This window comes from Heterodontus francisci, unplaced genomic scaffold (assembly GCF_036365525.1).
Source record: "Heterodontus francisci isolate sHetFra1 unplaced genomic scaffold, sHetFra1.hap1 HAP1_SCAFFOLD_75, whole genome shotgun sequence".
NCBI lineage: Eukaryota > Metazoa > Chordata > Chondrichthyes > Heterodontiformes > Heterodontidae > Heterodontus > Heterodontus francisci.
This window is the reverse complement of record NW_027141820.1, coordinates 3835272-3858239: the sequence shown is the minus strand read 5'-3', so window position 1 is coordinate 3858239 and position 22968 is coordinate 3835272. Positions and strand designations below refer to the sequence as shown.

Sequence of the window (22968 nt, the reverse complement as noted above, 5' to 3'; positions counted from 1 at the left end):
CACTGAGGGGTTCACGGGTGAATGTACATTCCAGATGGATAGGGTTGTGTTTGGTGTCACACAGAATAAAGAAATGATGTTCTCTCACTATGTCTCCTTCCTATTGTTGATGCCCTTTGGGACTTCATTTAAACCCTTCCTCCCAAGGGGCTGGAAGTGAGGGACCAAGCCCTGAGTTCACAAAGCTTCGGCCTTGCCAGTGTGCGATGTGTACCTGGGCGCTGTAGTATAGAAGGAAAGAGGTGACAACAGGGCTGTTTAAAGCTAAGGCTTTATTGCCTTGGTTCCAGAAGGTGGTAAGGCTCAAAGGAAACGTGAATGTATAAGGGTGTCTCGTGTCTCCCTTGTGTGTATCTCATGGTGGCTTTCCTGCTGTGCCTGAGGTCCTTCATCTGGCACTGCCTGAGCAGCATCCTCCTCCACATCCTCATCATCAGAGGAGACATCACACTCCATGACATCCTCACTTGTCAACACCTCACCCCTCTGTAATGCCAGATTGTGCAGTTCACAGCAAACCACCACGATATATGAGACCCTCGCTGGGACATACTGAAGGGCTCCACTGGAACAATCCAGGCGCTTCAATCTCATCTTCAGGAGACCAATGGCCTCCTTGATGGTCACTCGGGTTGACCCGCAGCAGGTGTTGTACCTCTCTTCTGCATCCTTGTGTGGATTCCTCGCAGGCGTCAGTACTCATGTCCTCACTGGGTTGCCCTTGTCTCCAAGGATCCATCTCAGAAAGCGCATGGGGCCACGGAAAGGTTCTGGCACCTGGGAGTGCCTTGGTATGCAGGCGTTGTGGCTGCTTCCCGGGATTTGTGCACACACCTGTAGGATCCATTTGTGATGGTCACAGACCAGTTACACACTGAGCAAATGGAAGCCCTTCCTGTTGAAGGCTGCTGGCTGGTCTGCAGGAGCCATGATGGTCACATGGGTGCATTCGATGACACCCTACACCTGGGGGAAACCAGCGATGGCCCCAAATCCTATAGCCCTCTCAGCCTGACTGTTTGGATCGATGTGCACATAGTCACCGGCCCTCCTGAAGAGGACATTGGTGACCTCCTTGATGCACTGATTCACCACAGACTATGAGATTCCACACATATCTCCAGTGGATCCCCGCAATGATCTGGTCATCCAGAAGTTCAGTGGCATCAGGTGCCCACCAAGTCCCATGGGGCACAGCTGCATCATGGCAGAGAGATCAGTGACAACCTCCGTGGAGAGGTGCAGTCTGTGGAGACACTGTCACTCGGACATCTGCAGGTAGTTGAACCTTGGCTGACGTGTTCCTCTGCCCCCTTCTCCAGCCTCCTGTTCGAGGCTGGCCTTCCTGTGGGCCCCCAAGCTGCTGTGGTGTCCCTGCTGGTGCCTGCCCTTCCCTCCCTCCCTCTCTACTCCTCCTCAATGGGAGCCTCGAATCCAGGGTGAATGAGGCCCATGACAGGTTGCCCCTCCCTTAGTGCAAGGCCTTCACAGTAAACAACACCCAGCCACATTTACCTCACTCTTTACCCACTCACATTTACCCTCATTGAGGTGGCACTGCCTCAATGGCACCCTGGTGTAGCTCCCCCTGCAGAGCTGGCACATTGGTCCCCACTCCTGACAGTGATTCCGGATGCCCTTCCCCCCTCCACGCTTGCTGCCAAGTTACGCTACCTCACCAGACAGCTTCCCAGTGAAGCCAACACTCAGCTCCCACCTCCCAGTCACCTCCTTTAACCAGGCGAGGCTCTGAAGCCCCGTGGTTCCCGTGTGCTATTAGTTCAATTGGATCCAGTGAATAAAATTGCTGACAATTGGACTCATAAATACTTGAAATGCCTTCTTGCCGTGTGGATGTGCGATGTCTGCCCTCTATGTCAGCCGCCGACAGAAAAATCCGTTCCAATGTCTTCCATCCCAATTGGCTATTCTCAATAAAGTGTCAGGAATGAAGGTCAGAGGAACAGACCAGGCTGGAAACACAGAAAGAGCGAGGAGAAGCTGGTGTGAAAAACAGAGATTAAACAACAGGCTTGTTCAGTTGGTTTGCGTCTGGTGTTTAGAATACCCGGAATCTGGGTTCACTTCCCTTCCAACTCAGCGAATTGTATCAACATTATGTTCATAAAACCATGGACTGATACCCAAAGAAGGAGACCATTTGGTCCATTGTGTCAGTGCTGTCTCTTTGGTTGTGCTATCCAATTAGTCCTGCTGCTCAGCTTTTTCCTGTAATCTGTACATTTTTCCTGCCAGTATTTATCCCAATTGGTTTTCAAAGTTACTACTGAATCTGCTTTCAAGTCCTGATCAGACAGTGCATTCCAGATCACAACACATCACTGTATAAAAAATCATTCCTCATTTCGCCTCTGGTTCTTTTCTCAATCACCTGATAAATACATCCTCTGGTTACTGACCCTTTTGCCACTGGAAACAATTTCTCCTTATTTAACTTATTGAAAACCTTCTTGATGATGTCACATACTAGACTGCCAGTAAAACTGAAGCCCATGGAATAAAAGGGACAATGACAGCATGGGTATGAAGTTTACAGACTGATAGGAACATAGAAGCAGGAGTAGGCCATTCAGCCCATCGAGACCACCCCACCATTCAATATGATGATGATTGATCATCCACTTCAATGCCTTTTTCCCACATTATCTCCATATCCCCTATGTCATTTGTATTTAGAAATCTGTCAATCTCTGCTTTAAACATACTCAATGACTGAGCTTCCACAGCCCTCTGGGGTAGTGAATTCCAAAGATTCACAACACACTGAGTAAAGAAATTTCTCCTCGTCTCTGTCCGAAGTGGCTTTCCCCTTCTGTTGAAATCGTGTCCCCTGGTTCTAGATTCCTCAACCGGAGGAAATACTTCATCAACCCTGTCTATCCCTTTAAATATTTTGTAAGTTTCAATGAGATCACCTCTCATTCTTTGAAACTCTAGAGAATGCAGGCCCAGTTTCCCCAATCTCTCTTCAAAGGACAGTCCTGCCATCCCGGGAACAAGTCTGGTGAACCTTCATTGCACTCCCTCTATGGCAATGATATCCTTCCGAAGGTAAGGGGACCAAAACTGCACACAGTATTCCAAATTGCAGACCAACCAAGGTTATATACAATTGAAGCAAGACTTCACTACTCCTATACTCAAATCCTCTTGCGATCGAGGCTAACATATCATTCGTCTTCTGAATTGCTTGCTGCACCTGCATGTTAGCTTTCAGTCACTTATTGACAAGGACACCCAGGCCCCTTTGTACATCTACACTTTCTAATCTCTTACCATTTAAGAAATAATCTGCACATCTGTTCCTCCTACCAAAGTGGATAACCTCACATTTTTACGCATTATATTTCATGTGCCACTTCCTTGTCCACTCACTAAGTGTGTCCAAATCCCCTTGAAGCCGCTTTGCATCTTTCTCACAACACACATTCCCACCTAGTTTTGTGTCATCTGCGAACTTGGAAATACTTCATTTGGTCCCCACATCCGAATCATTGATGTATATTGTGAACAGCTGGGTCACAGTGTAGTGGTGAACAGTTGTATTTCTGTCTGGAGGAAGGTTTACAGTGGGTTCCCCATGGTTCCTCATAACTTCAGTTATGTGCAGAGACTGGAAAAGCTGGGGTTGTTCTCCTTGGAGCAGAGCAAGTTCAGAACAACTTTGACAGAGTTAGAATCAAGGAATCAAATGGTTCCAGTACAGAAGGAGACCATTCAGTCCATCATGTCCATGACAGCTCTTTGCAAGAGCAAATCAGCTAATTCCACTCCTCTGCCCTTTCATTGTAACCCTGCAATTTTTCTCTATTCAGGTGTTTATCCAATTCCCTTTTGAAAGCCACGATTGAATCTGCCTCCAGCACTCTCAGGCAGTGTAATCCAGATCTGAACCACTCGCTCTGTCCCACACCCCTGGTACCATTGCAGAAAATCTCTTCTGTTCATTTCATCCCTCATAAATAATTGAAATGAAATGTTTATTAGGAAATGCACAATATAAAAAGGAGAGAGAAATAAATGCTGAGAAAAATAGAAGTCAATGTTTGGAAGGTAAAAAGAGCAAAAGATGTAACATTTATTCTGGATGAATGAGAGGAATATATCACACTTTGGGGCTTTTTAAGAGGATTTACTGATAAACCTGGGATTTGAGAGGAAGCTGGTTCATGGTTTACAGAACAAATTCAGCGCCTGGGGTGGAGGCAACAGCTGCACCGTCCAATAACAGACAGGACGGGGACACTGTCTCAGGCCTGGTGAGCTCAGTCGATGAAAGCATGAAACTCTGAATCTCAAGTTTTTGAGTTTGAGCCCACGGTGGGTGTTTTTTATTTCCTTTTTAGGCTGATTTTACAGGCATTCTCCAGCTCTGAATTCCTCGGCAAAGAGTTCAAGGAGTGTTTGAAATGAGATTCAACAGCAGTATGATAAAGTCTCTCCTTGATTCAGGACTCTTACCTCTCTGCAGCAACTCGCTGCTGAAGATTGAACTTTATCTCATTTCATTTTCAGCTCATGGTCAGTGTGAATCAGTGAGACTTCTGGCTGTCTCCCACTTCACAATCCATCAGTGCTGAGAAATCAATGGGGAATATTACTCACATGTTACAATGTTTTATAAATACTTGAATGTATTTCACACTGTGTCTAACAGTGTGAATCTCCCCTGGTATATCAGCTCACCAATACTTCAACAGAACATTCACATAATGTGAGCTCTGAGTCTGTTCAAATCCCATTCCCAAGACCTGGAAAGTGGGATTGGGCTGGATCGCTCTTTTTCAGCTGGCACAGACACGATTGCTAAATGGTCTCATTCTGTGCCATAAATTTTCTCCATTTTCTATGTTCTATGAAGTGAGGTGTGATTGGGAGGGGCAATTCCACCAGGGTTATATTTTCTACCAAAACAATGACACAAGGGATACTTCACTTTTTTATTCATTCATTCATGCAATGTGGGCATCGCTGGCTAGGCCAGCATTTATTGCCCAGGAGAAGGTGGTGGTGAGCTGCCTTCTTGAACCATTACACTCCATGTGGGGTAGGTACACCCACAGTGCTGTGAGAAAGGGAGTTCCAGGATTTTGACCCAGCGACAGTGAAGGAACGGCGATATAGTTCCAAGTCAGGATGGTGTGTGGCTTGGAGGGGAACTTGCATGTGGTGGTATCCCCTGCATTTGCTGCCCTTGCCCTTCTAGGTGGTAAAGGTCACTGGTTTGGAAGGTGCTGTCTAAGGAGTCGTGGTGCATTGCTGCAGTGCATCTTGTAGACGGTACACACTCTGCAACTGTGGGTCGATGGTGGAGGGAGTGAATGTTTGCAGATGGGGTGCCAATCATGCGGGCTGCTTTGTCCTGGCGGTGTTGAGATTCTTGAGTTGGAATTGCACCCATCCAGGCAAGTGGAGAGTATTCCATCACATTCTTGACTTGTGCCTTGTGGATGGTGGACAGGCTTTGGGGAGTCAAGAGTCATGGATGAGTGAGAGGAATATATCACACTTTGGGGCTTTTGAAAGAGGATTTATTGATAAACCTGGGATTTGAGAGGAAGCTGCTTCATGGTTTACAGAACAAATTCAGCCCCTGGGGTGGAGCCAACAGCAGCACTGTAATTACTCGCCTCAGGATTCCAAGCCTCTGACCTGCTCTTGTAGTCACGTTATTTGTATGGCTTCCCATTGTAACCCCCATGATGTTGATAGTGGGGGATTCAGTGATTGTAATGCTATTGAATGTCAAGGGGAGATAGTTAGATTCTCTCTTGTTGGAGATGGCACTGCCCTGAAAAACTGGGTATCCAGTCATGAATGGTGGAGGACAATTAAATAACGAACCAGATGAGGAGGGTCCGAAAACATCCCTATCCTCAATGTTGGTGGAGCCGAGCACGTCAGTGCAAAAGGTGAAGCTGGAGCATTTGAAACCATCTTCAGTCAGAAATTGCACAGTGGATGATTCATCTCGGCCTCTTGAGGTCCCCAGCATCACAGCTTCCAGTTTTCAGCCAATTCGCTTCACTCCACATAATGGCAAGAAACAGCTGAAAGCACTCGATACAGCAAAGACTATGGGCCCTAACAACATTCCGGCTCTAGTACTGAAGACTTGTGCTCCAGAACTAGCTGCGCTCTCAGCCAAGTTTTTCCAGTAGAGCTACAACACGGGCATCTACTTGACAATGTGAAAAATTGCCCAAGTGTGCCCTCTCCATAAAAAAAAATGCAGGACAAATCCAATCTGACCAATTGCCGCCCCATCAGTCTACTATCAAACATCAGCAAAGTGATGGAAGATGTCACCAACAGTGCTATCAAGCACCACACACTTAGCAATAATCTGATCATCATTGCTCAGCTCCTGCGCTGGAAGCTCCCTAGGAAGCTCCCTTGCTGTTCAACTCTATCCATGGCCATCTGCTTCCATCCCTAACGTTTTCTCCCCCAATCTGCCCTCTTAAACTGTTTAAATTCCCCTGGCTCTTTAAATCAGTTCATTTTAGCCCTATCTAAAAGTTAACAGTTAGTTTAGTGTATGTTACCTGGGCCCACTGCCCTCCCCCAGCCACACCTGCTCTTTGTTTTCTCAATGAAATTGATCCGGATGAAACTGACGAGAACAGCTGCCGATACTTTAATCTCCGATCCTGCTGTCTTCACAGTCCAGAGTGTCTGCAGCCACGGCATGCGGTAAGTCCATTGAGGTGAAGAAGGAGCTGCGGGACCCGAGAGAAGTCCTGTGAAAAGGTGCCCCGAACACCCAAAACATCCACGAACGGCCCCCCCCGGCCGCAACTTCGAAGCGCCCGCGGGAGATGGCTCGGAGAGCATCTGCAGCGCACTGTCGGCAATGCTGCATGCCTTTATTTAAACCACTGCAAAAAAAAAAACCCTTAGCAAATGTAATCACCTCTAAGTCTGCCAAATGATGCTTCACCTCCCGAAGGACGTGGATGAGCTTTCCGGACGTCGATGGTGGGCACTGAGGAAATGGCTTATTACCTGCACCAGATTCCACCCCCCTCCCCCCCCTTTACCCCCCTTCCACCCCCCCCACCCCCGTCCCCTTCCCTGCTCCACCCTCTCAGCTCACCCCCTCACAACCCCGTCCCAGCCCACCCCCCACTCGCACCATCTTCACCCCGCACCCCCTTCCCCTGCACCCCCCCCCACCCCCTCCCTCTACCCCTCCCCCTTTCATCCCCTCCTCCCACCGGCACCATCCTACACCTGTGTAGGGGCCCCAACAACCCCACTGCCTTGTGGGCGTCTCGGGAGAGACCAAGGCTAAGGGAGTAAACCCTAACAGAAAATCCGGAGCGGAACCCCGTAGGCGGTCATGTGTCACCTTTGGCATGTTTCCGGCAGTTCCTGCAGCCATACTGGTGCCAAACGTCGTGTCCTGCACTCCTTTGGACCCCACCAGAAAGGCCGAGAGGGGGGTTTTGACGACTGGGCAACTCTCAACCTCCATAAATTTGCCCAGGCATGCGCCATGGAGAGGTCACTCCATAGTTGCCTCACAGCGACTGAAACAACACGGAAGGCAGCAGTTACGGGTTATAAGTCCAGATAAATTGGCGTAGAAACTGGGCGCCACGGGTTGCCTTTGTCGGTGGGAGAGGTCATTGCACCTCACTGGACAGCTACCGCCCGCCTCAAACCGGGCAGCCCCCGGTCAATAAGGTTCTGTCCCGCCACAGTCTGCCTGCTTCAATGGGTGCTTGGAGCTCAGGGTCATTGCCCGAAAGGTGGACTGACACACCGCACCAAACAACATGAAAAAAGGAAAGAAGGTACCAGCCCTTCGCTTTGCAAGCTGGAACGTCAGAACTATGTGTCCTGGCCTGTCGGAAGACCTTACACAAATCAACGATTCTCGGAAGACCGCCATCATTAACAACGAGCTCAGTAGACTCAATGTGGACATTGCAGCACTTCAGGAGACTCGCCTCCCCGCGAGTGGCTCTCTAGCAGAGCAAGACTACACCTTCTTCTGGCAGGGCAGGGATCCTGAAGAACCAAGACAGCATGGAGTGGGCTTCGCCATCAGAAACTCCTTGCTCAGCATGATAGAGCCTCCCTCAAATGGCTCGGAACGCATTCTGTCCATCCGACTGCTCACCACCTCTGGTCCAGTACACCTACTCAGCATCTATGCTCCAACACTCTGTTCCGCACCTGAAGCTAAAGACCAGTTCTATGAACAACTCCATAACATCATTAGCAGCATCCCCAACACCGAACACCTATTCCTGCTGGGGGACTTTAATGCCAGGGTTGGGGCCGACCATGACTCATGGCCCTCCTGCCTTGGGCGCTATGGCGTTGGAAGGATGAATGAGAACGGGCAGAGACTGCTTGAGTTGTGTACCTATCATAACCTCTGCATCACCAACTCGTTCTTTCACACTAAACCCTGTCACCAGGTTTCATGGAGGCACCCAAGATCACGTCGTTGGCACCAGCTAGACCTCATTGTCACAAGGCGAGCCGCCTTAAACAGTGTTCAAATCACACGCAGCTTCCACAGTGCGGACTGCGACACCGACCACTCCCTGGTGTGCAGCAAGGTTAGACTCAGACCAAAGAAGTTGCATCATTCCAAGCAGAAGGGCCACCCGCGCATCAACACGAGCAGAATTTCTCACCCACAGCTGTTACAAAAATTTCTAAATTCACTTGTAACAGCCCTTCAAAACACTCCCACAGGGGATGCTGAGACCAAGTGGGCCCACATCAGAGACGCCATCTATGAGTCAGCTTTGACCACCTACGGCAAAAGTGCGAAGAGAAATGCAGACTGGTTTCAATCTCATAATGAAGAGCTGGAACCTGTCATAGCCGCTAAGCGCATTGCACTTTTGAACTACAAGAAAGCCCCCAGCGATTTAACATCCGCAGCACTTAAAGCAGCCAGAAGTACTGCACAAAGAACAGCTAGGCGTTGCGCAAACGACTACTGGCAACACCTATGCAGTCATATTCAGCTGGCCTCAGACACCGGAAACATCAGAGGAATGTATGATGGCATGAAGAGAGCTCTTGGGCCAACCATCAAGAAGATCACCCCCCCCAAATCTAAATCGGGGGACATAATCACTGACCAATGCAAACAGATGGACCGCTGGGTTGAGCACTACCTAGAACTGTACTCCAGGGAGAATGCTGTCACTGAGACTGCCCTCAATGCAGCCCAGCCTCTACCAGTCATGGATGAGCTGGACATACAGCCAACCAAATCGGAACTCAGTGATGCCATTGATTCCCTAGCCAGCGGAAAAGCCCCTGGGAAGGACAGCATTACCCCTGAAATAATCAAGAGTGCCAAGCCTGCTATACTCTCAGCACTACATGAACTGCTATGCCTGTGCTGGGACGAGGGAGCAGTACCCCAGGACATGCGCGATGCCAACATCATCACCCTCTATAAAAACAAAGGTGACCGCGGTGACTGCAACAACTACCGTGGAATCTCCCTGCTCAGCATAGTGGGGAAAGTCTTTGCTCGAGTCGCTCTGAACAGGCTCCAGAAGCTGGCCGAGCGCGTCTACCCTGAGGCACAGTGTGGCTTTCGTGCAGAGAGATCGACTATTGACATGCTGTTCTCCCTTCGTCAGATACAGGAGAAATGCCGTGAACAACAGATGCCCCTCTACATTGCTTTCATTGATCTCACCAAAGCCTTTGACCTCGTCAGCAGACGTGGTCTCTTCAGACTACTAGAAAAGATCGGATGCCCACCAAAGCTACTAAGTATCATCACCTCATTCCATGACAATATGAAAGGCACAATTCAACATGATGGCTCCTCATCAGAGCCCTTTCCTATCCTGAGTGGTGTGAAACAGGGCTGTGTTCTCGCACCCACACTTTTTGGGATTTTCTTCTCCCTGCTGCTTTCACATGCGTTCAAATCCTCTGAAGAAGGAATTTTCCTCCACACAAGATCAGGGGGCAGGTTGTTCAACCTTGCCCGTCTAAGAGCGAAGTCCAAAGTACGGAAAGTCCTCATCAGAGAACTCCTCTTTGCTGACGATGCTGCTTTAACATCTCACACTGAAGAATGCCTGCAGAGTCTCATCGACAGGTTTGCGTCTGCCTGCAATGAATTTGCCCTAACCATCAGCCTCAAGAAAACGAACATCATGGGGCAGGATGTCAGAAATGCTCCATCCATCAATATTGGCGACCACGCTCTGGAAGTGGTTCAAGAGTTCACCTACCTAGGCTCAACTATCACCAGTAACCTGTCTCTAGATGCAGAAATCAACAAGCGCATGGGTAAGGCTTCCACTGCTATGTCCAGACTGGCCAAGAGAGTGTGGGAAAATGGCGCACTGACACGGAACACAAAAGTCCGAGTGTATCAGGCCTGTGTCCTCAGTACCTTGCTCTACGGCAGCGAGGCCTGGACAACGTATGCCAGCCAAGAGCGACGTCTCAATTCATTCCATCTTCGCTGCCTTCGGAGAATAGTTGGCATCAGGTGGCAGGACTATATCTCCAACACAGAAGTCCTTGAAGCGGCCAACATCCCCCGCTTATACACACTACTGAGTCAGCGGCGCTTGAGATGGCTTGGCCATGTGAGCCGCATGGAAGATGGCAGGATCCCCAAAGACACATTGTACAGTGAGCTCGCCACTGGTATCAGACCCACCGGCCGTCCATGTCTCCGTTATAAAGACGTCTGCAAACGCGACATGAAATCGTGTGACATTGATCACAAGTCGTGGGAGTCAGTTGCCAGCATTCGCCAGAGCTGGCGGGCAGCCATAAAGACAGGGCTAAATTGTGGCGAGTCGAAGAGACTTAGTAGTTGGCAGGAAAAAAGACAGAGGCGCAAGGGGAGAGCCAACTGTGCAACAGCCCCAACAAACAAATTTCTCTGCAGCACCTGTGGAAGAACATGTCACTCCAGAATTGGCCTTTATAGCCACTCCAGGCGCTGCTTCACAAACCACTGACCACCTCCAGGCGCGTATCCATTGTCTCTCGAGATAAGGAGGCCCAAAAGAAATGCTCAGTTTAGGTTCTGCCAGGGTCTCTCAGCTACAGGAAATAATTTGGCAGATAGAGTAGAATGTGGGAAAATGTGAGGTTATCCACTTTGGTAGGAAGAATAGAACAGGAAAATATTATTTAAATTGTGAGAGATTACAGAATGCTGCGGTGTAGAAGGATCTGGGTGTCCTCGTACATGAATCACAAAAAGTTACTATGCAGGTACAGCAAATAATTAGGAAGGCAAATGGAATATTACCCTTTATTGCAAGGGGAATGGAGTATAAAAGTAGAGAAGTCTTGCTGCAAATGCACATGGTGCTGGTGAAACCACACCTAGAGTACTGTGGACAGTTTTGGTCTCCTTATTTAAGGTGGGATATACTTGCATTGGAGGCAGTTCAGAGAAGGTTCATTGGATTTATTCCTGTGATGAAGGTGTTGTCTTATGAGGAAACTTGAGCAGGTTGGACCGATACTCATTGGAGTTGAGAAAAATGAAAGGTGAACGTATTGAGACATATAAGATTCTGAGGGGGCTTGACAGGGTAGATGCTGAGAGGATGTTTCCTCTCATGGTGGAATCTAGAACTAGGAGACACAGTTTCAGATTTAGGGGTTTTTCATTTAAGAAATAATTTCTTCTCTCAGAGGGTCATTAATCTTTGGAATTCTTTACCGCAGAGAGCAGTGGAGGTTGGGTCATTGAATGTCTTCAAGATTTTTATCTACAAGAGAGCCAAGGGTTATGTGGGCAGGCAAGAAAGTGGGGTTGAGGTCATGATCAGGTCAGCCATGATCCTATTGAATGGCGGAGCAAGCTCGAGGGGCCAAATGGCCTACTCCTGCTACTAGTTCTTCTGATCTTCTGTTCGTATGATCTCATTGCAGCTTGGTCCAAACAGAGATGAAAGAGTGGAATTCCAGAGGAGAGGTGAGAGTGATTGCCCTTGAGTGAGTGTGGCATCAAGGATCCCAAGCAAAATTGAAGTCAATGGGAATCAGGGGGTAAACTTTCCACTTGTTGAAGTCATACCTCGCACAAAGCAAGATGTTGTGGTTAGTGGAGGCCAATCATCTCAGCCCAGGACATTGCCTCAGGAGTTTCTCAGGGTGGTGTCCTAGACCCAAACATCCCAGCTGTTTCATTGACGACTTTCTCTTCAACATAAGTCAGAAGTGGGAATGTTAGATGATGACTCACAACTCTTCAGATACTGAAGCAGTCTGTGCCTGCAAGCAGCAAGACCTGAGCAACATTCAGGCTTGAGCTGATAAGTGACAAGCAACCTTCTGGCCACACAAGTGCCAAGCAGTGAACATCTCCAATGAGAGAGAAAAAAAATCTACCTTTGGATATTCAGAAGCATTATCATTGTTAAATCCCCCACCATCAACATCTTGACCAGAAACGTAACAGGACCAGTCACATCTATGCTGTGGCTATAAGCGCAGGTCAGAGATTACGAATTCTGCAGCAAGTATCTCACCTCCTGACACCCCAAATCCTGTCCACCATCTACAAGGCACAAGTCAGGAGTGTGATGGAATACATCCCACTCAACAACACTCAAGAAGCTCAACACCATCCAGGACAAAGCAGCGCACTTGATTGGCACCTAACCCACCACCTTAAACATTCAATCCCTCCACAGCCAGTAAACAGTGGCTGCAGTGTGTACCATCTCCATATACACTGCAGCAGCTCGCCAAATATCCTTCAACAGCACCTTCCAAACTCGTGACCACTACCAACTCGAAGGACAAGGGCAGCAGATGCATGGGAACTCACTACCTGCAGGTTCCCCTCCAAGTCACTCACCATCCTGACTTGGAACGATATCGCCATTTCTTCACTGTTGTTGGGTCACAATCCTGGAACTCCCTCCCCAATAGCACTGTGGGTGTTCCTGCACCAATTGGACTGCATCAGTTCAAGAAGGCAGCTCTCCACCACCTTCTCAACGGCAATAGGAATGGGTAATAAATGCTAGCCTTATCAGCGATACTCACACCCAAGAATGAATAAAAACCAAATCACTCTCCACAGATTCCCCACAATCTGGGCTTGGACATTTACTTCAGGAGCACAGAGCTTTATATCACTGCAACATGAGTTCCAATCTTCATATTCTGTTCACTTTTCACATTATTTTCTACCAGTCCACTAGCTTTTATTAATTCAGTATTCGGGTCTCTGCTCCTCCGCCGTTTCTAACATCTCACCTCTAACAAAAAAACACTCTGATCTATCGTAGGTAGTGGATGACCCCTCATTTTAAACTCCATCTGCCAAAGCATTGCTCACTCACTTAATCTATCAAGAAGATTTGAAAATACATTTCTTGCCAAAGGATCATTTTCTGCATCTGCTCCCTCGCCATTTGCTTTTCCCATTTGTCTTTCACTTGGTGCAAATCCAGAGAAAGTAAAGATGAAAGGAAGGAGGGGAGGAAAAATCCTGCTCCGTTTCGTGATCCCTATTTGATCTTCATTCCAGTGCAGTTTGGGTGAAGAATTCCAAATGTCTGTCTCAATTTTAATAAAGTATAACCAATTCTGGAATCACTGTCTGGACATGGACAAGAACAGGTTTCGAGGCTGACTTTACACATAAACTCCCCCAACATAAACAATAAACTAAACAGTTCATAAACTAGCGACAAGAATGGGATTCGAACCCACGTGTGCAGAGCACAATGGATTAGCAGTCCATCACCTTAACCTCTCGGCCACCTTGCCCGTTGCATCGGAAGCGTTGTCACCTTCAGCACAGTTTCTGGCTGTGGGTATCTTCTGTCAGGAAATGAAGTTGGGAATGGAGCGGTGTGAAACATTTCCAGACCATGTCCAACACGTTTCTACTCAGTGTGAAAACCCACCACGGAAAGACTGGAACATACAATCATTTCATCACATCATGATTAACATCACTCAGACACCTGAACCATTAGGTCACTGACGAAGTCACGATGACCGAATTTCTCATGAAATGAAAACTGAACTAACTGACTGGAAGAATTGCTTTAACTCCACATGATCAGAGAGACACAGCTTCAGGCCGACTTGTCGGGTGGGGTAAACAGATATCACTGCTTCTGATCTTCACCAGAACAGAGAGTGAGATGTAACATTGATCATCAAACAGACTGTGAGAGAATACAACAGAATAAAACACATGGAGAGACACTGTGGAATAACAAATAGATTTGATTGGAATGTTGAAATTTTGATTGGAATGGATAAAACACCAGAAACAACAGATTAAATTGGGATTCTCATCATTATATTGATCTGGGACAGAAAAGAGAAACTGATGGAAAGAAGAGACGAAGGAAGAAAAGAAAGGATGGAACTGTTCAATTTTTTCAGTTTTTTCACTCGCCCATGAAAGCTGATAAAAAAAAGTTGCAAATAACAGAGAATTTCACCAAAAAGGGAGATTAAATGTTGCTGAAACCTTGGATCGAAGGATGCCCCAACAGATCACCTGTTTAACTGTCTCCTCACTGGGGGATTTCAATCAGTGAGTAATATTATTCTCTACTTTTTTTGTTAATTGGTCCCAGAACTGTCACTTGGAATTAATATCTGTGTTCCGACTCCTGAATAATAAAATTGTGAGTTTGTCGATATTTTCTGGACACAGTTCCTGCTGAAAGAACTAAGAACTCTTTTCTAATTTACACAATACTCTATGCACACTCATCAAGCCTGCTAAGCTAGCATCTTTGGTGCTGCTCTCTCTTCTCCCAAACTTCATCTCATGTGACTGTTACATCATCACTCTGACAGTGGGAGGGGTTGATCCCACTATCTTCAGCATTAACCCTTTACATCCTTATACCACACTGTCTGTCCAAAAAAAATGGGTGGAGGGAACTTCCTTCATTTATCAAAACAACAACAGTGGCGCAGTGGCGCAATGGTTAGCACCGCAGCCTCACAGCTCCATTGACCAGGATTCAGTTCTGGGTACTGCCTGTGTGGAGTTTGCAAGTTCTCCCTGTGTCTGTGTGGGTTTCCGCCGGGTGCTCTGGTTTCCTCCCACCTCCAAAAGACTTGCAGGTTGATAGGTAAATTGGCCATTGTAAATTGTCCCTCGTGTAGGTACGTGGTAGGAGAATGGTGGGGATGTGGTAGAGAATATGGGATGAATGTAGGATGAGTATAAATGGGTGGTTGCTGGTTGGCACAGACTCGGTGGGCCGAAGGGCCTGTTTCAGTGAAGTATCTCTAAATAAGAAAAGTAAAATAAAAGCTACCAGTCGTAAATCAACTCAAACCCATTAGAGAGATAGAGGGAGACTGTCAGAGAACTTCCTGCATCCAGTCCTGACCCTGTCACACTCAGCAGCTTCTCACCCAGACCCCACTCTCATCAACACTGAACATTGTTACCAAGACCCTTCAAATACTGTTTATAAAAGATAGAAAAATTCAAACTTCATCACAGCTAGATTGAATAGAACAAAGTTTAATATCTTCTCGTCGTCACTCGGTAACCAAATGAGACAGTCCTTAAATCAGTAGCATAAATTATCAGCTGTAAGAATGTTTGTCATTGGGTTGAATCATTTCTGTGTGAGGAATGTTCCAGCATCATAAACCAGGGGAACGTGTTGACTGAACTGTGTCTTCATCTCTTCTGGACAGTTTACCCTTCATTCTGCTCTGATTCACTTTCCCAAAGCGGATCTACAGATTCTCAAATCCAGAGACTGGGTTTTCTTATTTTGTTCCTTTTGATTTTTCTTGCTCCTGAATGATAATATATTCCAACCTCGGATCAAACTTGACCTGTCTCCCAGTCTCGGTTAAAAGCGACAAATAACGGCACCAACATTCTGAAACATACAACACGGTCACATTCTGCTTCAGTGAGATTAATGCTGAGGCAGTTTCCGTGTCGAATGCGATTGTGAACAAATTTCTCTCAAGGAAATTGTGAGTGATCAAGTATTTGCACTGAATTTCTGTGCAAGAAGGGACTGTTTCAAACAGCCATTCCCAAATCACTTCCTTCACAAAGACAAAGACCGTGCTGTCTAAACGTGTGAATCAACTTCACAAACAAATTTGAACTCGAAGTTCAGGAGAAGACAGAGATGTGAATGATTGACAGTGTAATCTTTAAATCATAATTTTCCGTTTCTTCGTTGAAGTGAGGCTCAACCCGAAGCCACTAGAGATCATGGAAAGCTACAAACTTGGATCCAGAAATCAGAAAAGTAGTGAAACAGTTGGTGAGTACATTGTGACAGTGAAGAATTTATCACCACATTGCAACATTGGCACATTCTTAGACCGTACATTATGAGACAGATTTGTGCTTATATTGGTGGATGAGAAGAGATACTAAACACACAAAATCCTAATTTGAGCTAGTGTGTAAGATTGCTCTTTCCACGGAGATAGCATCAAAGAATGCTCGTGAATTTCGTCCGATGCCAGTGACAGTAACACACTTCAGAGGAACTTAAACACACTGGTAAAATGGGCTTTCACACAACAGATAAAATTTTACACAGAGAATTGTGAAGTGATACAGTTTGGGAGGAAGAATGAGACAATGTACACCAATCTTTTTTGATCAAGGTTTGAAAAGGTTGCTAAGAGCAAACAGGACACTTGGCTTTATTAATAGAGGCATAGAGTAAAAGCAAATAAGTTATGCTAAACCTTTATAAAAGAGTGAGGCTGAATGGCCTACTCCTGCACCTCCACGGAAAGCTTCCACTCCAGGCTCGGACACCCTCTTCAGGATCACTCTCCATACATCCCGCCACTCCACGCACGGATATCTCCCTCAGGATCAGATCACAGCTCCACAGTCCTGCCACATCCAGTCGTGAATGGTGGTGGATAATTAAATAACTAACAAGATGAGAAGTAAAAACATTCACATCCTCAATGATGGTGGTGCTGAGCACGTCAGTGCAAAAGATGAAGCTGAAGCATTTGCAACCATCTTCAGTCAGAAATATTAAGTGGATTTGATCTGTGCTAATTTCAGCTCCTCATGCTCGCTGGTGCCTTGGTTCTCTGGTGCTAATTTCAGAGTAAATCATGCCGCTTGACAATTGGAGCCAAAGAAAAAGACACAGGAGAGGTTGAAAGTGCCAAAACCTGGGATTGAACCAAGAACTGTTTAACTGTTAGTACAGCACGAACTCAACAAAGCTATTTCAACAACACACTGAAGCCACCATTCTGTCACTGCTTTGGAAGACAATATATACATTGAAGTGTTTGTAAAAAGTTACAGAACACAACATGTGAGTAATATTCCCAATTGTTTTCTCAGTACTGATGGATTTTGAAGTGGGAGACAGCCAGAAGTCCCACTGTGACACACTGACCCTGAGCTGTGAGTGAAATGAGATAAAGTTCAATCTTTAGCAGAGAGATTCTGGAGAGAGGTAAGAGTCCTGAATCAAGGAAAGACTTTCTGACACAATAAAAGCAAAATACTGCAGATGCTGGAAATCTGAAATAAAAACAAAAAGTGCTGGAAATACTCAATAGCTCTGGCTGCATCTGTGGTGAGAGAAACAGAGTTAATGTTTCTGGTTGGATTAGATTAGCGATACAGCACTGAAACAGGCCCTTCGGCCCACCGAGTCGGTGCTGAACATCAGCCAGCCATTTATACTAATCCTGCACTAATCCCATATTCCTACCAAACATCCCCACCTGTTCCTATATTTACCTATCAACCTGCAACCGGAGAAAACCCACTCAGACACAGGAAGAACTTGCCAACTCCACACAGGCTGTACCAGGGATCGAACCCAGGACCCTGGAATTGCGAGGTGGCGGTGCTAACCACTGCACCACTGTGCTGGTCTGTGACCTTTCATCAGAACTGACACTGGTTAGAAAAGAATTAGGTTTTAAACAAGTGAAGGGGAGGGGCAAATGGGAGAGAACAAAGGGGAAGGTGTTTTATGGGGCAGAGGGCAGGAGAGATTAAATAACAAAGCTGTCCTGGGACAAAGGCAAAGAGTGTGTTAATGCTTGTGGTTGCCTGACACCAGTCATGCTCTGATGTTATTGAACACAATGTTCAATCCACAAGGCTGTAGAGTGCCGAATCAAAAGGTCAGGTGCTGCTCCTCGAGCTTGGGGGGTTGATTTTAACTGGAACACTGGAGCAGACCAAAGACAGAAGTGTTGACATGAGAGCAGGGGGGAGTGTTGAAATGGCAAGCAACCAGAAGCTCAGGGTCATGCTTTCGGCCTGAGCAGAGGTGTTCCACCTAATCTGCGTTTGGTCTCTCCAGTTTAGAGGAGACCGCATTGTGAGCAGTGAATACAGTATACATAATTGAAAGAAATACAAGTAAATCGCTGCTTCACCTAAAAGGAGTGTTTGGGGCTTTAGCTAATGAGCAGAGAGGAGGGAAAAGGGCAGGTATTATATCTCCTGCGATTGCATGGGAAGGTGCCTTGGGAAGGGGACAAGGTATCGGGGGTAATGGAGGAGTGGACCAGGGTGTCACGGAGGGGACAATCCCTTCACAATGTTGACAGGGGATGGGAGGATGCGTTTGGTGGTGGCATCACGCTGGAGGTGCAGGAAATGGTGGAGGATGATCCTTTGGATGTGGAGGCAGGTGGGGTGGAAAGTGAGGACAAGGGGCACCCTGTCGCAGTTCTGGGAGGGAGGGGAAGGGGGCAGGCAGAGGTTGAGAGTCCTGTCAACTACACTGGGAGGGGGCGGGGGGGGGGAGTAGTTGAAATCTGGTGATGTTGTTGAATTTAATTTCGAAGACTCCTTGAACTCTCTGCTGATGAAGACTGAAAAAGGGAAGAACAACCACACAACAAGGGTCTCAAATCCAAGGCCCTGAGATTAAAAGTCTCATGCTCTCCCAACTGAGCTAACAAGGCCTGATACAGTACTTCGACTCTGTCTGTTATTGGACGGATGCAGCTGTTGGCTCCACCCCAAGGGCGGGAATTTGTTCCACCAACTATGAAGCAGTTTCCTATCAATTCCCCAGACTATCAGTAAATCCACTTCCAGAAGCCCCAAAGTGTGATATATTCCTCTCACTCATCAATAATAAAACTGAAATCTTTTTACCTTCCAAATGCTGCCATCTATTTTGTCAGTATTTATTGCTCTCTCCTTTTTATTTAGTTCATGCATTTCTTCAGAATTTTTTTTTCAATTATATCTGAGGGAAGAAATGAACAGATCTGGCAGCTCAAAACTGGGCATCCATGAGGCACTGTGGGCCATCAGCAGCAGCAGAATTGTATTTAAACACAATGTGTTACCTCATGGCCTGACATATCCCTCACTCTACCATTACCATCAAGCCAAGGGAGCAATAGTGGTTCAATGAGTGTGCAGGAGGGCATGTCAGGAGCAGCACCAAGCAGACCTAAAAATGAGTGAAGCTACAACACAGGACTACTTGCATGTCATATAGCGGAAGCAGCATGCAATAGACAGAGCTGGGTGATCTCACAACCAACAGATCAGATCAAAGCTCTGCAGTCCTGCCACATCCAGTCCTGAATGGTGGTGGATAATTAAATAATTAACAGGAGGACGAGGCTCCACAAATATCCCCATCCTTAATGATAGGGGAGACCAGTATATCAGTGCAAAATACAAGGTTGAATCATTTGCAACCATCTTCAGCCAGAAGTGCCAAGTAGATGATCAATCTCGGCCTCCTCCTGAGGTCCCCAGCATCACAGGTGCCAATCTTCAGCTAAATCCACTTCACTCCACATGATATCAGTGGCGCAGTGGTTAGCACTGCAGCCTCACAGCTCCAGCGACCCGGGTTCAATTCTGGGTACTGCCTGTGTGGAGTTTGCAAGTTCTCCCTGTGTCTGCGTGGGTTTCCTCCGGGTGCTCCGGTTTCCTCCCACATGCCAAAGACTTGCAGGTTGATAGGTTAATTGGCCATTATAAATTGCCCCTAGTATAGGTAGGTGGCAGGGGAAATATAGGGACAGGTGGGAATGTGGTAGGAATATGGGATTAGTGTAGGATTAGTATAAATGGGTGGTTGATGGTCGGCACAGACTCGGTGGGCCGAAGGGCCTGTTTCAGTGCTGTATCTCTAAACTCTAAACTAAACTAAATGGCTGAAGGCTCTGGATACTGACAACATCCTGGCTGCAGTGCTGAAGACTTGTGCTCCAGAACTAGCCACGCCGCCCGCCAAGCTACAACACTGGCATCTACCCAGCAATGTGGAAAATTGCCCAGGTATGTTCTGTATACAAAAGGCAGGACAAATCCAACCCGGTCAATTCCTGCCTGATCAGCCTCCTCTTGATCATCAGTAAAGTGATGGAAGGTGTCGTTGACAGTGCTATCAAGCAGCACTTACACAGCCATAACCTGCTCACCAATGCTCATTTTGGGTTCCGCCGGGGCCACTTAGTTCCTGACCTCATTATGGCCTTGGCCCAAATATGGACAGAAGAGCTGAATTCATGAGGTGAGGTGACAGTGACTGCTCTTGCCAAGGGCATCAAGGAGCCCTTGCAAAATTGAAGTCAATGGCAATCAAAGAGAAAAATCTCCACTGGTTGGAGTCATACCTTGCGCAAAGGAATATGGTGCTGGTTGTTGGTGGCCAATCATCTCAGCACCAGACATCGCTCAGGAGTTCCTCAGGGTAGTGTCCTAGGCCCCAACCGTCTTCAGTTGCTTCATCAATAAACTTCCTTCCATCATAAGGTCAGAAGTGGAAATGTTCACTGATGATTGCAAAATGTTCAGTTGCATTAGTAACTCCTCAGATACTGAAGCAGTCCGTGTCCACATGTAGAGAGACCTGGGCAAGATTGGGCTTGGACTGATAAGTGGCAAGTAACATGCACGCCACAAAAATGCCAGGCAATGACCATTTCCAACAAGAGTGAATCTAACCATCTCCCCTTGACAGTCAATGACATTACCATTGCTGAATCCTTCACAATCAACATCCGGGGGGGTTACCGATGAGCAGAAACTGAATTGGATCAGTCATATAAATACCGTAGCTACAAGAGCAGGTCAGAGGCTGGGAATTCTGCTGCAAGTAACTCACCTCCTGTCCACCATCTACAAGGCACAAGTCAGGAGTGTGATGTAATACTCCCCACTTGCCTGGATGAGTGGAGCTCCAACAACACCAAAGAAACTCAACACCATCCAGAATAAAGCAGATCACTTGATCAGCACTCCATCCACTACTTTAAATATTCACTTCCTGCACCACCAGTGGACAGTGGCAGCAGTGTGTACCATCTACAAGATGCACTGCAGCAACTCACCAAGCCTCCTTCGACAGCACCTTCCAAACCCCCAATCTCGACCACCGAGAAGGACATTGGATGAATGGGAACACCGCCATCTGCAAGCTCCCCTCCAAGTTACACACTGTCCTGACTGGGAACTATATCACCATTCCTTCACTGTCACTGGATTAAAATCTTGGAACTCCCTTCCTAACAGCACTGTGGGTTTACGTACAACACATGGACTGCAGCAGCTCCAAAAAGGCGGCTCACCACCACCTTCTCAAGGGAAATTAAGGATGGACAACAAAGGCTGCGTTTGCTGACAATGCAACCACTAGGTGGCACAACTCGCTTTCTCCCCCTCCATCGCACCGGCCGCTTCCACCCTCCACAGTCGCTCGCTCCAGACCTCGCTGCTCCCCCCCACTACTTCCCTGGCCGATAGTCTCCCGATCATGTCACCCCATTCTCCAGTCGTTCGCTCACTCCCCACCAACCCCCTCCCCTCCAGCCACTAGCTCGAGGCCGCGCTGCTTCCCTTCTCTCGGCTCCTTGCTCCCATGTTTGTCCAGTCTCCACGCGCCGCCCGAAGAAGTAAGGTGGGCTGCAAAGTGTGACGTAGGAGCGAGTAGTGAGTGGCCTAGAGGAGGGAAGTGGCACGGCCTAGAGCTAGCGGCTGGAGCAGGGGTTGGGGGGCAGAGAGCAAGCGGCCATAGAGCTGGATGACGCGGGTGGGGAACAATTGTCCAGGGGAGCATCGAGGTGTGGAGCGAGCGGCTGAGGGGAGGAAGCGTCGAGGCCTGGAGCGAGTTGCCGAGGGGGGAGAGCTCCAGCCTCAAAGTCTCCTATTCAGCCGCTTCCTCTAGCTGAGTGAGGGGCTGGATACCCGATGACGCTTTAGCGCACATGTGCGAAGATGGACCAGGCGCAGATATGCGATGACGTTGGCGCTGTTCAATGACATCATCCTGCGCATGTGCCACTTAATCCTGGCAAGATGTAGCTGTGCCTATGCGCAGCTTGGCACAGTCCGATGATGTCAGCGGACCGCTGCATTGACAGGAATCACATTGTGTCAGCAGTGCCCACATCCCATGAAAGAATAAGAAATAGATTTACCACAATGGTAGCAGGGTGAGGGATTTCAGTTATGTGGAGAGATTGGAGAAGCTGGGGTTGTTCTCCTCGCAGCAGGGAAAATTCAGAAGAGATTTGACACATTTGTTCAAAATCATGAAGGTTTTCAATATTTTAAATAAGGAGAAACTGTTTCCAGTGGTAAAAGGGTCAGTAAGCAGAGGACACAGATATCAGGTGATTGGCAGAAGAACCAGAGGTGACATGAAGAACCATTTTTTACACTGCAATGTGTTGTGATAAAGAAAGAAAAGACTTGCATTTATATAGCACCTTTCAAGACCACTTGAAATATCAAAGCACTTTGTAGACAATGAAATACTTTTGAAGTGTAATCACTGTTGCAATGTCAGAAATGCAGCAGCTGATATTCACAAACAGCAATGTGATAATGTCCAACTGATCTGATTGGGGGGCAAATATTGATCATCACACCAGGGGTGGTGCAATGGTTAGCACTGCAACCTCACAGTTCCAAGGGCCCAGGTTCGACTCTGGGTATTGCCTGTGCGGAGTTTGCAAGTTCTCCCTGTGACC

General features: G+C 47.3%; 1 non-coding gene across 1 annotated transcript; it reads right to left on the bottom strand.

The window, feature by feature from the left end:
• Positions 1 to 13694: 13694 nt before the first annotated feature.
• On the bottom strand, positions 13695 to 13776 carry trnas-gcu (transfer RNA serine (anticodon GCU)). Its single transcript has one exon. It is a non-coding gene; the product is annotated as a tRNA-Ser (tRNA).
• Positions 13777 to 22968: the final 9192 nt, after the last annotated feature.